Source organism: Aythya ferina, assembly GCF_964211825.1.
Source record: "Aythya ferina genome assembly, chromosome: 5".
NCBI lineage: Eukaryota > Metazoa > Chordata > Aves > Anseriformes > Anatidae > Aythya > Aythya ferina.
The window spans coordinates 8,066,644-8,082,957 of NC_140301.1; the positions used below are offsets into that span (position 1 = coordinate 8,066,644).

At 34.5% G+C, this 16,314-nt stretch overlaps 1 protein-coding gene across 1 annotated transcript in view; it reads left to right on the forward strand.

The window, feature by feature from the left end:
* DCDC1 (doublecortin domain containing 1) overlaps nt 1-16,314 on the forward strand; it is a 247,801-nt gene that overhangs the window by 187,095 nt on the left and 44,392 nt on the right. The window contains exons 20-23 of the mRNA XM_084521002.1: nt 2,573-2,684; nt 3,539-3,688; nt 5,373-5,558; nt 14,118-14,176. The gene's annotated coding sequence lies outside the window, so the exon portion shown is untranslated. The remainder of the gene's footprint in view (nt 1-2,572; nt 2,685-3,538; nt 3,689-5,372; nt 5,559-14,117; nt 14,177-16,314) is intronic.

Genomic DNA, 16,314 nt, shown 5'->3' on the forward strand with positions numbered 1-16,314 from the left:
CAGTGTTGGCAAGGAGAGATCAGAAATGAAGTTTTTCCACCTTTGCTAAATATGCAGCTACTATGGATAAGAAGAGTAGTTCTTTTGGGATTTCTCTTTGTCCTCATTTAAATGTGTAATGACCTTTTTTCACAATGAGACCAATGAGATTTCTGACCAACTGTGCTGTAGTTTGTATTTTAAGAGGCTCCCGAGAGTGGGACAAACTAGTGTCAGGCCCTCTGACTTCTTCAGTGACTGTTTTGGCAGCTAAGCTACGAAGTAAAACTAGAGGACACAAACCACCTACTGTGTTTTTGAATATAGGTCGTATGGCTAATTTACTTCCGTTCACATATTGGAGCCTAATTGCAGAGACTTGGGAAAAAATCACTCTGAAGGATACAGATGAAATTAAATCAAGCACCTACAAAGTGAAGTACTCAGTGAAATGTGAAACACTTTCTCGGTGTCTGGACCACTTCCTTGTTGTTAGATGCCTCCATCTTCAAACTCTTTTTATTCACCAAAACAAATACCTTGATCTTGTCCGCACTTTCTATTGAAGTGCAGACATCTGCATACCTGAGCTCCTGAACTCTGACAATCTCCACCAAAAGTTATTTTTTAGCCTAGCAAACTTTTTTTTTTTTTTTGCTTTAGACTGATTAGATCCATGCCTACCTCACTGATTTTTTTCCACTTTTCCTCATTTTTTCTTCCAATGTTCATTCTTCCTTTCTTTGTCCATCTTTATGCAGCCTTTACCTTGATGTAGCTATATTTGCACCCTCAGACAGTCAACACCATTTTCCTTTCTCTTAAAAATGATAAAATTCAATGAAAGGCGATAATAAAGGGTTGGTTGCGTGGTAGTTATTGCTGTGTGGACATACCTAGTAACAGCAGGGATTCATAACACATCATTCTTTATTCAAAAAACTGCCAATGTCATTTCTTAATCTACTACTTTTATGCTTTTGCCAGCAAAACTGAATTGATGGGCTAAGAATGTATACAGCTAGCTAACTTTGATGAGAGGCATAAATGCTAGATGCTGTTTTGAGAATTAATGGGAGAAAAGATAAAATAGACATATCCGTATCACAAAGCTATCAAGTTGGAAAGAACGGTAATTCATTGTATCAGAAACAAATAAATATGAAAGAGAAATCTAGAAAGGGAAAGACGATCAAAATGGTGGGGGGGGAACACTTAAAAATCGTGGAAAAAATACATGTATTTTTATTTTTCAAATGTTCAAAAAATTCTGGCATTAATGTGCTATATAAAATGAATGTAAAACACATTCAGTACTACTTCAAACAAAAATGGCAGTGCAGTTTTTAAACTGTGAATTTAATTTATGTACTTTGAGTGTTTCTAAGTGTTATTCAGTGTATTAATAGGATACAGATCTCAAAGATGATAAAAACACATGCAGTTTGTTATTACACCCTTTTAGGTGTGGAATAACAGTTTTTGCTTTACTTTCAAATGCAAACTTTCTCGTTGAAGGACTTCTGAGACTCCTGATTAGTGTGTGGTAATATTTTTTAATTCTAGATCATTGTAAAATACATTGTTAATGAGACATTTAATCTGCTTTTGTGATGTCAAATTTTGTAAGTTTCATCTGCATAGGAAACTTTGAAATGCTATGACATTTGATGCTTTTACATTTTGACATACCACTCTGTAAGCATACAGTTTGAGCCATACCATAACCCTGAGTTATAATGCCAAAAAGCCATTTATAGATTTAAAAGCTGCCATCTTCATGCTATAAATACTCACTGCTGTCACTGAAAAGAAGTAAATGAATAAATCTGAGTCTTTTAGCCTCCTTCTTGTTAAAGACAAGGTTTTACAGCAATGTTTACTTGGCATTATAATATAAAATATTCTGTTAAAAAAAATCAATCAGAGATTACTGTACATAATGTTTTCATCTTTTTTTATCTACTTAAGAGAATGGTAAGATATTAGTATTTGTAGTTTATTGTTACCATTAATGCGCAAAATCCTTGCATTGTGTTTGAAGCAAGGCTGCTATGTACATCAACATTGAAATTTGATTCCACTGAAATCCGTGGGATCTTCAAAACCTAAAAAGCACAGAAATGAAAAGATTTGGCTACCAATACTAGTTTTCCTTCTCTGTATAACAGAGACACAATTAGCCTGTATGGAACACAAACATATTGTAGAGAATATGGTATAGAATTCATAGGTGTGCTCTTATTCCACACCACCTTGCCCTAATGAAATCCATGATTTTCTGCCAGACCTATTCCCAGATCATATAGTCTCTCCTTTAGTGAGAGTGCACATCCTGGGGTTTGAAAGGCATGGCTAAAACATTATCCTTTACATGAGGTAAACAAAGTATGCTACATTTTTGGCTGTAGATGTGGGGTCAATAGCGAGCTGTGACTTGTTAAAACACATAACAATGCTGACATTTTTCTGTTTTCATTTTCTTACTCTTCTTGCCTTTGTATTTCATATAACCAGAGTAACCGTAATGGATGCATAATAAAGTGATTTTAGGATGGTAAACGCATAGGTTCTTCTTCTTCTTTTTTTAAAGGTACTTAATTATTCAGGTTCACGTATATCAAAGAAACCCATTATCATTAAGTCCTCTGGACAGAGAAAGAACAAAATGGCTGATTGGTTTTACAGAGAGTACAAAAGAAAAGGTAACTTGTTTTCCTTTTTTAAAAGATCCTAATTGTTGCCTGTTCTTCATCTTCTTCAGCTTTTTCTTAGGCAAGTATAATAATTTCCAGAATTTCTTGAAGTAATTTCTGATTCGTCAAAGACCATCTTCATCTAAAAAACTAAGATTCATGACCTTACCAGAATCCATTCTCAAGGCCCCTCGGTGTTTTCAGAAAACATTACTGAAGGCATATATCAAAAGGCAGTCTTGTATTCTAGTCTTGAGCTTTCCAAAAAGTCTTGGAATTTTTTGCTTGTTTCTTTGACAAAGAATAATAGTATTTTTTTTCTGGTAATTAACCAAATAGTTATAAAACCCTAGAAGGACAATGAGACTCACGATATGCCAAATACAAAAATTTGCTTTTCTGTAATTTTAGTTTAGTTTAAATTCCATTAAAATCTCACAAAGGTTGTTTACGCAAATTTTCTTCTGTAATCCTATGAGATTTAAATGGTGCACCTCCTTTGTCGTCCAGCAATAAAGGTTCAGTCTTGATGGTATTTGCATTTCCATACACAGGCCCCTTTTAGTACAAAGATTTACTTTAAACATCCACAGACAGAGATTTTCCACATCTATTGTTTTTCATTGTGGATCATTCTGCTATGTTACCACCTACCCCTGTGGCATCTTTGTTTATTCGTATTACCTTCTTCCATGATGTAGCTGTTATAACTCAACCTTTTATTTAACCTGTTTTTATTAACATCCCACACATGAGCAAATGGATGAAATGAAATGTAGGTAGCTTGAAGAAAAATAGGAAGTTCAGGATAAATTCTTTATTCTAATGTTATAAACCTTGTCATTAGTTCTCTGAAAACCCAGGAAAAGCAGTTGAAAAGAGTGAAAATAAAATCACATTATCCTTGATGACTGCAGGCAGTTTAAACATGACAGCTGGTTCTTCATTTGTGGACATCTGCAGAAAGCTAACAGAAGTCAATTTCCTGTGGAGAGCAACTTTTTGTCTGAGTGGTACGTATTCTCTGTGCACCCTTTCTCTTCTGTAGTGTATAGACGGACAAGATATGGTTGAAGCTGCCCTCCTGTGAAATGGCTGGCTGCTGTGTGTGCGACAGGCCATCGAGGGGCCGCCTCTGGGGAAGGAAAAGCATCAAGTAATGATTGCCTTTTCCCAGGGGAAAATCCGGGTCTGTCTCATCTACCCTATGTCCATTTTTATGTAGTTTTTTAGCAAGGTAATATACCTGAGTCCTTTATCTGCCTGCCAGGTTGGATTGGAATTAACCAGTGGATCTGAAAGATGTTATGGGAAGGACCAACAGATAGACAGACAGATTATTGCAGTGCCGTAAGCTTTATTTCCATAGGTAATGAGGCTGATTTTCTGACAGTTTTCATTGATTTTCTGATAGTTTTCATTTATAAGAGTAAGAGCTTTAAACTATGTGTACATGTTAATAAGATGTTATAATAGCATCCTCACTGCCTTACAAAAGTGACTAATGATAGAACAGTTGATGTAATAGAAGCAGTTAAAATAAATGCAGATATTTTCTTCACTTTCAAGGATTTTGGTAAATCTGCATTCTTTCATGGAACTTCATTAGGATATTTATCTTCAATTATTTGTCTATAGTTGAATCTCCCTAATTTTGTCACTCTTCATCTTTTTAAAAGAATTTTATTAAATATTTTTCCATAATAGCAGTGATTATACTGACTAGCTACTAAAATCCATATTTATCCATAGAAAATATAGACAGTAGAAATACTGTATTTATTTTATGATATATTTAGAAAAAAAGAGTCGGTTATCTATAAAATAGCACATTTTTCACTGATATACATACCAAGAAACGTAGAAAGAGAAAGTTATGTTAAGATATTGTTAAGCAATCTGTAATGCACATCGTTATGGATTTAGGAATTTATGCTATAATGAGGTACAAGTATTTTTTGAAAGTCCAAATTTATTCATATAGTTTGGTATTTGTGCACTTTTTTGACCTAGAGAAGCCTTTGTAACATACGAGGTTCTTCCCATACAGATTTTTCTTGAAACAGTAATTTGAAGAATAACATTGCCTATGTCGGGAAATGAACTATTAAAAAGCAAGTTAAATTATGCTTTTGACAAATGAGGTGTAATGCGTGGGCTTGGTTAAAACAGAAGAATAGAATTCACCATAATCTTTATAAATACATGAGGTAACTCAAGGCAACTGGCAAGCAGTTAGTATTTAAGTTTAGTAAACTTCAGTGTGGAAAAAAATCAGCAGTTTAAAAAATATGGTTAAACACAGCTGTGTTTAACACTGTGTACCAGCATGGTTGTCACGTAACAGCTACTCTCCTAGGACAGTAATAGAAAGCACAGGCAATAGGAAGAAAGTAAATTGGGATTATTTTCAAGCACCTAATCCCTTATCCAAAATTATAGATCCATGAATAGTGGGAAAAGGCCTTTGCTGTTGCAGAACAAGACAGAAGTTAAACACAAAGTAGAAAGAAGGTGACATTTTTTTTTCCAACATCTAAACAAAAGTTTTCTACATATTAACCCTTGCATTAATTCAAATACAAATCTGATTAATAGATTATTTGCTATCTGAACAGAATGATGTCTCTGTATTTACTGGACCTTTACCTATCAGCAAACCTGTTATTAGTTTTGCCTTGCAAAGCACTTTTTTAGTATTTCAGGCTTAATAACCTGAACAGTATAATTTCCATCTTGGAGGAATGAATGACAGCCTTTAAACCAGCTATGTTGGTTCACGCAAGAAGCCCTATCTAGCCTGTAATAGTGAAGCACTGTGGAGGTTGGACAAAAAGAACTCAGGAACAAATGAAACTCATTCCAAATGCACTGCATACAGAGGTATTTCAATATACTTCGTGTGAATATTCTACAGTATAAAATATTTTTCACGTCGTTAAAGAACTTTAGCAAATATTTTGGTTTTTAAAGATCCCAGTGATAATTTAAGAAGATTCTATATTACATTCTTTCTAAGGGGCTTAACAAGGTACTCTAATATACATGCCATTTAAAGCACAAAAATGTTTCAGCTGACTATAAGTCAAGAACTATGACCTTTAAAAAGATTAAAAAATAGTCATACAGACATGCGCATGACTAATTACATGTAGGACAGTAAAACAGGACTGATTTCAGTGCTAACAAATCCTTAGGGTAACTGTCAAAACATGAAAAGAGCAAAGAGTGAAGTGCTGTTTACTTTAGAGGCATTTAGAATGTAAAACGTAATTCTCATCCATATGGATAAGCAGTCAGGATTTTAGTACATGGTCATGCAGAGGATATGTGATCAGATCTTAAGCCATGATATATGTATGTAGAAGGTGTAGTAGGGAGGATTTTTTTATTCTTTTTTTTTTTTTTTTTTCCTTTGGAAACATATTAATCAAAACTGCATTGAAATTGCGTGTCTTAAAAGGAACAACAACTGGTGCTAATAACCTTAATACTGTGTAGCCTGTTGATGTGTTATGTAGTTTGTTGATGGTGTTGACATCACGAAGAAAGGCCGAACTAAAGATAACAAATAATGCTTCAAGATCAGATTGGAGAGATTATCTAAGCATATGGTGTACAATATAAACTGTGCACAATACATATTTCTATCCTAAATATGGAAGGCAGAGGAGAAGCAACAATTTTGTAATTGAGCATTATCTCAGTGTGCTGGGTCTGTCTGAAATATAAATGGAAAATGAAATATCCTAATTATAGGTAAGCAATATTTGGATTGTCTGTTGGTCATAATCAACTCTTGTCTCAGTTGTATAAAATATCACTCTGAGATGCATTCAGCTTAGCATATATGTTCTTTCTTTGACATACCACTGGAGTATTTGGAATGTATTGTTTTATTTTATTTATGAAGTCTAAAATCTTGAGAGAAACTTTTGGTAATTTTTCATTTTATAGACATATTACTCAGAGTTGCAATCCAAAGGAAATTTTTCATTATTATGTAAACTTCCATCACCCAACCAGAGATGTCTGTATGATCAACCAGATGCAAAAAGAATTGTGCTTATCTGAATGGTTATAAACCTGACCATAGAACTTATGCCTCAGGAAAAATAGTTGCAGAGGTAAAGATACTAAAAAGGAGATCTGACTGTCAAAGACAGAGCCTTGTATCACTGAGCGGCTTACAAGACCCAAGTCTTGATGGAAAAACATGGAGATTCAAGGATTGATTTCTTTACTAGATTAATTCCATAGATTCCTATAGTGCAGTCAGACTAATGAGAATTTCACTAGGGAAACAGTTTTAACAGCAGTCGTGCAGTCCTGTTACTTTGAATCCAGAGCAAAATGAAAGACATGGGCTATAAGATACAGACAATAAGGTATAGTTTGTTTGGTGGTTATTCTAAAAATCTCTTGCCATTATATTTTTTTTTCCAGATTCATCCTCTCTTTGATTGTGTCTGGTACTATCTTGTTGCCTTCTTTGTCAGTTTTACAGTCTTCTTACAGCTTTCAGTCCTCCCTCATCTTTTTATTTTGATATGGACAGTAAAATTTCTCCATGTAGATGAAATTGTGTCTATTTCCAAAGATACCCTTATTAAGTTACAGTCTTTGTGATTTTATTTTTATTTTTATCCTGTAGGCAGGACTCATCCACATGATCAAAAATAAAAATAAAAAATAAAAATAAAAAATAAAAATAAAAATAAAAAATAAAAATAAAAATAAAAAATAAAAAATGGTTGCCTGCTAGAAGAAAAGTAAAATCAGACAATTCTTTTTCCACCAGATAGATTACATCTAGTTACAATTCTTGAGGATTGGTTACTTCCCAAAAATTGTTTTAGAAAGCAAGTTTGAATTTGCTGGCAATGTGAGATATGGCTGTGCTCCAACAGCAGATCACTTTTAGTTTGATGAAGTAAAACAAGAACAAATACTTGCAGTTCTATATCTTACAAATAAGGTGATTTTTTTTTCAGCAGGTTATCATCTTTTCTAGTATTTTGATCATCTGTGTCTTTTATATTGCTGTATCTGTGATTTTTTTTTTTTTTTTTTGTGGAATTTTGAAGGAAAATCCTAGTCTCTATGATGTGAGGGTTTTAAAATATGACAAAACTAAAGGAGCAAAGGTCATTTGTTTGTGTATGCATTAGAATGAAATATTATCTTCAATATTTGCTGAGTTATTACTGTACTTAATGCATAGATCTGAGACCTAGGTCATCAGGGTTACCTGCATTGTCAAGAGTTGCATATCACTACCCATGAAATCACTGCTGTCTCTTCCTCCTGTGTAACTTATGGTCTCACCCTGACCTGCAGCTGCCTCCATCTCCTCTCCTGAATCTCTGTATGCATTGCAGCCAGGTTCTGCCCATTGGCTGTTGATCCACAAAAAGCGACTCTAAGCCTGGCATTAAAGCTTTACTTCCTTCTGCTCTGCTACCCAGGGGTTCAGGGGGACAGCCACTCTCTTGGCTCACCCTGTACTGCTCCTTGGAGTCAGGGGAGCCCTGGCAGAGGCCAAGTGTAGGCCTCAACAGAGGAACGGACTCTGCCCAGGTCCAAAACTCTCTTTCTCCATGTGTTCTCACAATCCATGAATTATGCTGACTTTATTTAACACTTCACATCTAATGCCTGATAGGTGATATTGAGAACAATATTATAAAGCAATTTCTTATTCTTTATGTAAATGTATATGTGTATGTGCATTCCCATGCATTCAAAATTCAAGCATTCTCTGCTTGTCCATTTCTTGAATGCCAGTTTCACTAATTTGGGGGAATAATATGTGAAGCTGCAAGACTGTCATGATCTATTCCTGAAATTTGTCAAATAATGACCTAGACCACCTTCTCGGCCAGAATGAACTGTGCCAAGACATCCAAACTACCATAAAAGCATTCGTGTTGATATGTTATTTGAAAAACATTTACAATTACGAGATGTTAGATGTCTCTGTCTATGGTGGTAACTGTAAAAGCATGTCCTCGATCGTTTCTGCTAATCTCATATTGTATGGATCAAATCCAAACCATTTTCTTACTCAAACTCTTGTTAACAATTTTAAAAGGTTTGTGTGGGCCTTGGCTGAAGGTCTGTGGCAAGAGGTATTGTAGTGTTTCTTTTACTGGAGCAAGTTCTCTTATACCATTATATGCCAGTATTTTATTATTATTATTATTATTTAATTTATAATACTTAGGCCTTAAATACATACTTGATTTTAAGTTTGTATTTTCTTTTTCATCTACTAGATAACCACACCTTTCAGCTAAATGCACAACAGCCTGCTAAAGCTCTTTGTACACGAGACAGTGAACTGCACAAATCATGAGATAAGGTAGAGAGAGACGTGGTTCTGTATGTTTCTTAAGGAGAACCTTTTATGAGCAGAGAAGGTAATTAATTAATCAGATGTATCCTTCTACAAAAATTATACGAGCTACAAAGTCTTGCCAGATGGCCAATGCATGTTACTGAAAAAGAACAGACAATAACTTAACTGCACATAGCGAGTAACATCTGAATCCTTTTGAAATTCTTCATCTAAATATAGATTTAGACTTCATCTAAATTTAAAGTTTCAGTAAAACTACCTTTCTTTAACAAACTCCATTTTAAACAGTAATTTGGCTTAAGCCAATTAATTTCTCAAATTTTATTTGATCTTTCTTTTCCCTTTAATGGTTATTTCTGGTATTATTGACATTTGCATTATAACATATCCTTATTGCAAGCAATTCATCAGTTTGGCGGCTGGTTTCTAAACTCCTATAATTTATATTGTCTTCAACTGTCCTGAACATCTGATAAAAACAAAGCTATAGATTAAGGAAGCTGTTCACTCTGTGATTCCTTAGCTTTTGAAAGGCAATACCATCATTCATCAATCTGGATGTTCTTGAATTATATTGTAATTTGACTTAATGGAGTAATAATGAGAAACTGAGTGGGAGCAATGGACTCATACTTATCCTCTGAAATAAAAAATAAACAGTATAGGAATTAAATAGCAAAGGATATAGAAATTACAACAGATTTCCTTGATGTCTTACTCTCTAACAAAATGAAATATATTCCATTCAACTGATATTCCTGTGGTAATTGGTATCGCTAATCATATTTCCAAGGAGCACTGTATGAGATTCACCAGAAAAGAATAGTGAGTTAAATGACTGCATGTGAGGAGCATAGACAGAATTTCCCCCTCATTTATTCAAGATTGAACACAATAACCAAGGAAAACTGATGTAGCTAACCACTTCTGACTTGTGTAAATTGATATGGGATGGAGCTGTCATCTCCTAACCAGATTAAGTCTTTTCTTTAGGCCATTTTTAATCCAAGTTCCTTCATGAAGTTTTACTTGAGGGCAAAATAAACTGCTTGGTGTGTCACTACTAACCTATTGATTTAATAAGATGATCAAAAGATAATCATCCACTGGTAACCAGGCATTTTAGTTGTGTGTATTTTTGTGAATGCCTTTTCACTTGTCCTTCACGATATTTTGGGTATTATAAGTGGAATAGGGACTAATCACTAGCTTGCTTTAAACACGGATATAATATTATGGCATGGTTGGTTGTTTGAATTGTTGTGATATGGAAAAACTTGGAATGTAGTCATTAATATAAAAGACACACAGGTAGAAAAGTAATTTTTATTAGGTGCCTTACAAGGTACCATCTGACTGCATATGAGATTGAAGGAACTCATACTAGAAAATGCAGGAAATGCAGCAGCAATACTTACAGACACCTGAGAAAGCAGATTGACCTTTAGTGTGGTCAGAAACTTGAGCTCTAGATTGTACTAAGACTCAATTATAAATTTTTCACTCATCCTAAATTATCGGTGATAGTTCTCAATTATCATTTACGTTACACTGAACTCATTTACATTCCTGATGCATTATGGTTGTCAGCATTTTTCTGGGTTTACTGCTTTGTACTTCAATTGGAGGCTTACAGTTTTATATCTCCCTGTTTTTCAACCTCTATAGCTTATAATATTACAATCCCCCTTATGCTAACTTAAATCTACCTAATATCCCAATAATGCTTGAATTCTAAAACCTGATTATCCCTTCCACTTCTGCAAGGGATGAAATGATGATCCTCTTTTGAGAGGTGATGAAAGAGCAGTAGCAATAATCCTAGATTTTTTAAGACTCCACCAGAGCTTTGTGCAGTCAGAGGTCCCCAAGATTTTGGAAAAAATAGGCAAAATCATAACAAAATGTGACAAACTATTCATTTCTGAAAATGGTTTCAGGACTAAACTTTTCAAGCAGCAAGACGTTATTTGCTACACGGATCTCCTATGGTTCTTTTTTTGTAGCTGTTCTACAGAGATAATTATTCTGCAGGAATGGCATGAGTGATCACATAGGAAAGAGATGCTCCACTGTGTTGTATGGTAGGGCTAAATAACACTGAATGCCTTCCTTCCCAAATTTTGACTACTATTATTTGGGTCCAAGAGTTCTCTCTCTTTTTCTTCCTTTTTTTTTTTTTTTTTTTTTCCAAATGTGAGACCAGAACAATCTACAAACTCCAAGAGCCAATTTGATCTGTTGTTTTTTTAATCTTCTTTTCTACTATGATTTATTTCTCTTTATGTATCAGCTTATTTCTCTTTGCATGCAGCTGTCAAAAAATACAAAATTGTTTAATATTAAAATGATCAATAGGAGACATACTACCTGACTGAAATTCTGATTCATTTCCTTTAAATTCTGTAGCAGCTTTTAGTCTGTAATCTGTAGGTCAACCCAAGATACTTTAAGATAATATGTATTCCTGATATTTTGTCCTGTCATCTCACTATATTTTTATTTTTGAAATACTGTGTGTTGTTGTACAGAATACAAACTAAATATATATAGTATATAATTAAGGCATCTCTTTATAAATTTTGATTTAAAAATGTACAAATCTTAATTGTTATGCCAGTATCCAAAAGCAGCAAGATCCAGCTGCAACAAATACTGTTATTCTTCCTCCAGGGAAATCTAGCAGCCAGATTTTTTTGAAATAGGAATTTTAAACAGAATCTAGAAAAGATATATGGACGCTATTTTTTTAATTATAATTAGAAGTGATTTATTCCATCACTGTGGTACATCAGTAGTATCTCTATACAGTTCATCTGCTATGAACTTCATAATAATACAGAATTGATTAAAAGGATTCTAGATGTGTAATGCAACGTATTTGAAAAATTTATCGTAAACACAGCAGTAGACCTGATAACTAAAGATCTTTCTTTGACTTTATTAGAAATATGCTTTCCATTCTATAAAAGTAAGAGATGCTTTACATTTTTAAATGCATGACCACATTCAACCAAGTGAATCAAAAAGAAATTTTGCTGGCATTGTCATGGAATTAACCCATGTGAAGTTCTGCCCTTAACTATCATACCAAGTGGTCTTTGTGTGTCTGTCTGTCTCCTAGGAACTGTTGTCATATACTTTGGGACTGATGCCACTTATAATACTATATTTTTATTTTAATGCAGTATAGGCTACTTTCACTTTAGTAGAAATTAAGCAAAAAGCTATTAAAAACAAATACAACACAAGTATCAAAGAAGTTCTCTAAGTGAATAAGAGTCTCATATCCAGTTTTTCAGAAGTAAAAACATGTATGTGGAGTTTCATAATGTGTTAGGCTTAATAATCAAAAGCTGAATGGGTCCAACCTAGCCAGAATGCTCACTTCCAAATCTTACTTTGTCTAGATAAATTTTTCAGTAATGCTATTTTCCAGTGTGGTTGAACTAGGCTAAATTTTTTTGTGTAAGTGATATCCCCAAATTCTCCCTTCATCTCCACTTGCCAAGACATGAGCTGTGGTAATTCCTACAGAGCAGTGGCAAATATCTCTCATTTTTAAGTCATAAAAATCATCCCAGATGTATGAAAAAGGGTTTTTTGTCCCAGCCTGGCAAGGAAGAAATCCCAGCTTGTAAGGTAATATCTGTTGGTTCTCCTCACTGAATTTCTCTAGATTAGTTAGATTTCCTGCTAATATTGTGAAACAACAACAACAAAAAGGTAATGTTTGTTGTGTCCAGTCCTACTGTAACATCATTAAGCAAAACGTAACTGCCTAAATCTCTAGTATATTAACGACTATGTAGAAAAACAAGTGTCATTTTTTTTCGATGTTTAACTGAAAGATGTTTTGAGTTAGTCTGAACAATGAGATTTTATGAAATAAACAATATCAAAATTAGGTTAGTATTCATTATTAAGTGAATCCTTGTCAAGAAAGCTAGAGATCTTTACTCCTAAATGCTTAATTTAGGGTATGGAAATGGTGGTACATGGGTGGTACATATGGGTGTGGAAATATTCACTGTTATTAATCCTTCAGTTAAACTTTGCACTTATGGTGACGATTGCAAAGTACCACAGCTTTGTAACAAACCTGGTAATTTCTGGAGGGCTTTTAAAAATTTGCATCAACTATTTGAAAGCCACAGATTAGATTCCAGTATTTTAGATGAATGAGAAACCATGTTGTTATTAAACTCGAAAGGTACCAACATCTCTGAGCTTGACAGCATCCCATGGAAGATATATTTCCTGCTGCTACAGAAACATTAAGGTGATCCAAAGGTAAATCAGCAGTGACAGATCAGTGACCATACTGCACACTCAGCATCCTCAAGAGTACTGTGTTTGTCTGCATATCTCATACTTTTCTTGTCTAAAGAGTTTTCATATCCATAATTAACATGAGGATGTGATAGCCATAAAGTGTTTATTTGCAAGGTGTTTTCAAGCAAAATAAAAAACAGCTCATGTTGTGACTGCCTCCCCTTCTGTAACTGGGCTACAGTTTTGGACAGAGTGGCATATAAATTGAAGTCTGACACTTTAATGTTGCTGTAGCAGCTTCAGAACAAAATATATTGAAATCAATTATAGAAGAAGCTAAGATATGCATTGCAATGTTGCAAAATATGCAAATACGCCTCAGGAGCTGGTTGCTTCTTTATATCTATAGACTTTCTATGCCTATATTTGTACTGATAAAAAAAGAGTAAATCCATAGTTATACATATAAATAAGATTTAAAATATTCATAATTTTAAAGAGAGGTTATGTGTAGTCTTATGCCATGGCTTTCCTTCTTTGGATTGTTTTTTTAAACAATATGGGATTACTTGCAGAGGGGCAGAAATCGTTCTCTTTCTTGAATAAATCATAGGTGTTTCAGGATGGTTTGCTGTTAATAAAATGTTAGCATCTGCATGTTTGCTAAAAGAAGTTAAGAAAACACTTTTGTTACAGCCTACTGGTTTTGAATTTTATTTTAAACAATGCCTAATTTAAGAATATGAAAAATAGCTATTAATGCTATGATACAGTGATTATAATTATCATTTTCTATTAATACCCAGGATCCCAGTTTCCTTTTGGATCATACTAGCAGTACCCATCTCTCTGCTTGAGGCACTAGGTAAGCAGCAGATGTGGCCCCCATTTTGTGACAGATTGCTCAATATGTGATTAGCTGAGCAACTGACAGCCTTCAATGTCTGTAGATAAATTCTTAAGTAATTTATCCAACATGATACTAAGAGTGGAAACAATAATTTAGAGAAAATTTCAGACAGAAGCTGAAATGGAGTTGGTCAAATCATTACAAGATATTTAACAGCTATGACATGGTCCACAGCATGTAAGCGATAGCAACAACAAAAATGCATATCTCAAAGATTTTTTTTCCATAAAATTGATAAAGAGGAGTGCTTTGTCTGTAACTGTGAGGCAGGTTCAAAGCTGAGAAGAGGAAAGAATTTGCTCAGAGCTGAGAGCTTTATCTAGCGAAGTTACATGTCCATTGTGATTGAAGCCTAAGCCTATTACCAAAAACTGAGCAAGCAAAAAAAAAAAAAAAAAGCATGACAGAAAGAATGGCAGCTTTATACCCAGGAAAAAAAAGGAAAATATAAAAAACAATACTACAAAGTAGCTGCACAAAACCAGAGAGTTTCATATGTAGTTTACAGAACAGATCTTAGGAGAATGACTTCGCTGCCCTTAGAAGAATGTATCTCAGAATTGCACGTGCAAGATTTCTTCAGAGAACATTTTACATTGAGGGAAATGCAAGTCATTAACTGGTTTTGGTGTCTGTACACTACCATGGGATGAAAAAAAAAAAAAAAAAAAGTTAAAATGTAAGGAAAAAATGGCAATGTAAGCAACAGAAACTCATAAACTCTTACAATTCCTGAAAAAAAATTCTATCCTTTTGAGCTAAAAAAATTGTCATACTCAGGGTCAAGCATGATGCAACAGAACCTTTAAGATTAACTATTTCTTTAGTCAACTTCAAATTCCGATTGTCTTCACTGGGAATCTCCTGCTTAAAATTAAGGAAATTTTTAAGCATGTGAGAATCAAGAACTAATCTTATCTGCCTATGTGATTTTCCTTACTGTATTGGTTAACTTCATAGTTGTTAATGTTGTTAGCAGTCTTGCCCCAAGACAGATTAGTGACTACTGAGGCTTGGTAATTCAGTTAGAAACCCACCTTATCACAATGATGTTCTGCTTGACATTGGTAGGCTGTTATATTAAGAATTCATTCCCCACTGGGACATTAGTTTGGTATTTCAGGACTCCTTAAAAGCTACATTTTGAAGGATCAGCATCCTGTTCATTATTACATCATTTTATGAAAGTAGCTTACCAGTAGCTACTATCTTTGCTATGAGAATATAGGAGATGCAAATCAGTATGAATGACCCACCACATACTGTGCTTTTGAGGGATTGCCTATGTTTTAGGAATCTTTCCAAAGTAACATTGGAATTTCACTCGAAGTCAGGGGGATATCTGTAGTCATTCTGTATGGCTGTTACTAACAGCAGTCCAAATAAATGGATTATATGTGTGCATGGGTTGTTAAAGAGGATGGTAGGTGTACAAAAAGATTAGTTAGGCAGAACCCTTCATACATTGTGGCCCATGTATCTGGAGCACAAGTTAGGCCAGAGCTCTATCCACTCTTTCACTAGCAACATTTCACGGATGTTGCACTTGATAGAGCAATCTGACAATAACAGGAGTTCTTCTGGTCATGTTATCTTCTCTCTGACCCTCCCTTCCTTCTTGCAGTCTCCCTTGACACGGAGTGTATTCTAAGAAGAGTTTCTAAACTAAAAGAGGGGAGATTTAAATTAGATGTTAGGAAGAAATTCTTCACTCAGAAGGTGGCGAGGCACTAGAACAAGTTGCCCAGAGACGCTGTGGATGCCCATCCCTGTAGGTTTTTCAAGGCCAGGTGGGATGAGACCCAGGGCAACCTAATCTAGTGGGTGGCTGGCATCCGTACCCATGGTGGGTGGGTTGGAATTGGATGGACTTTAAGGTCCCTTCCAACCCAAGCTGTTCTGTGGTTCTGTGATAAAGTGTGGTTTACATATGCCCAGGTGAGATACTGCAACTGAAAAAAGCCCAAACATATATACACCAGCTGTGGGAATGAATATGTAAATACCTTTAAGAATTCTTGTTATTTGTAAATAACCTCCCTTTCAGAGGGACATTGCCATAGAAAAATCTACAAAAATCCTTATTTATTCTT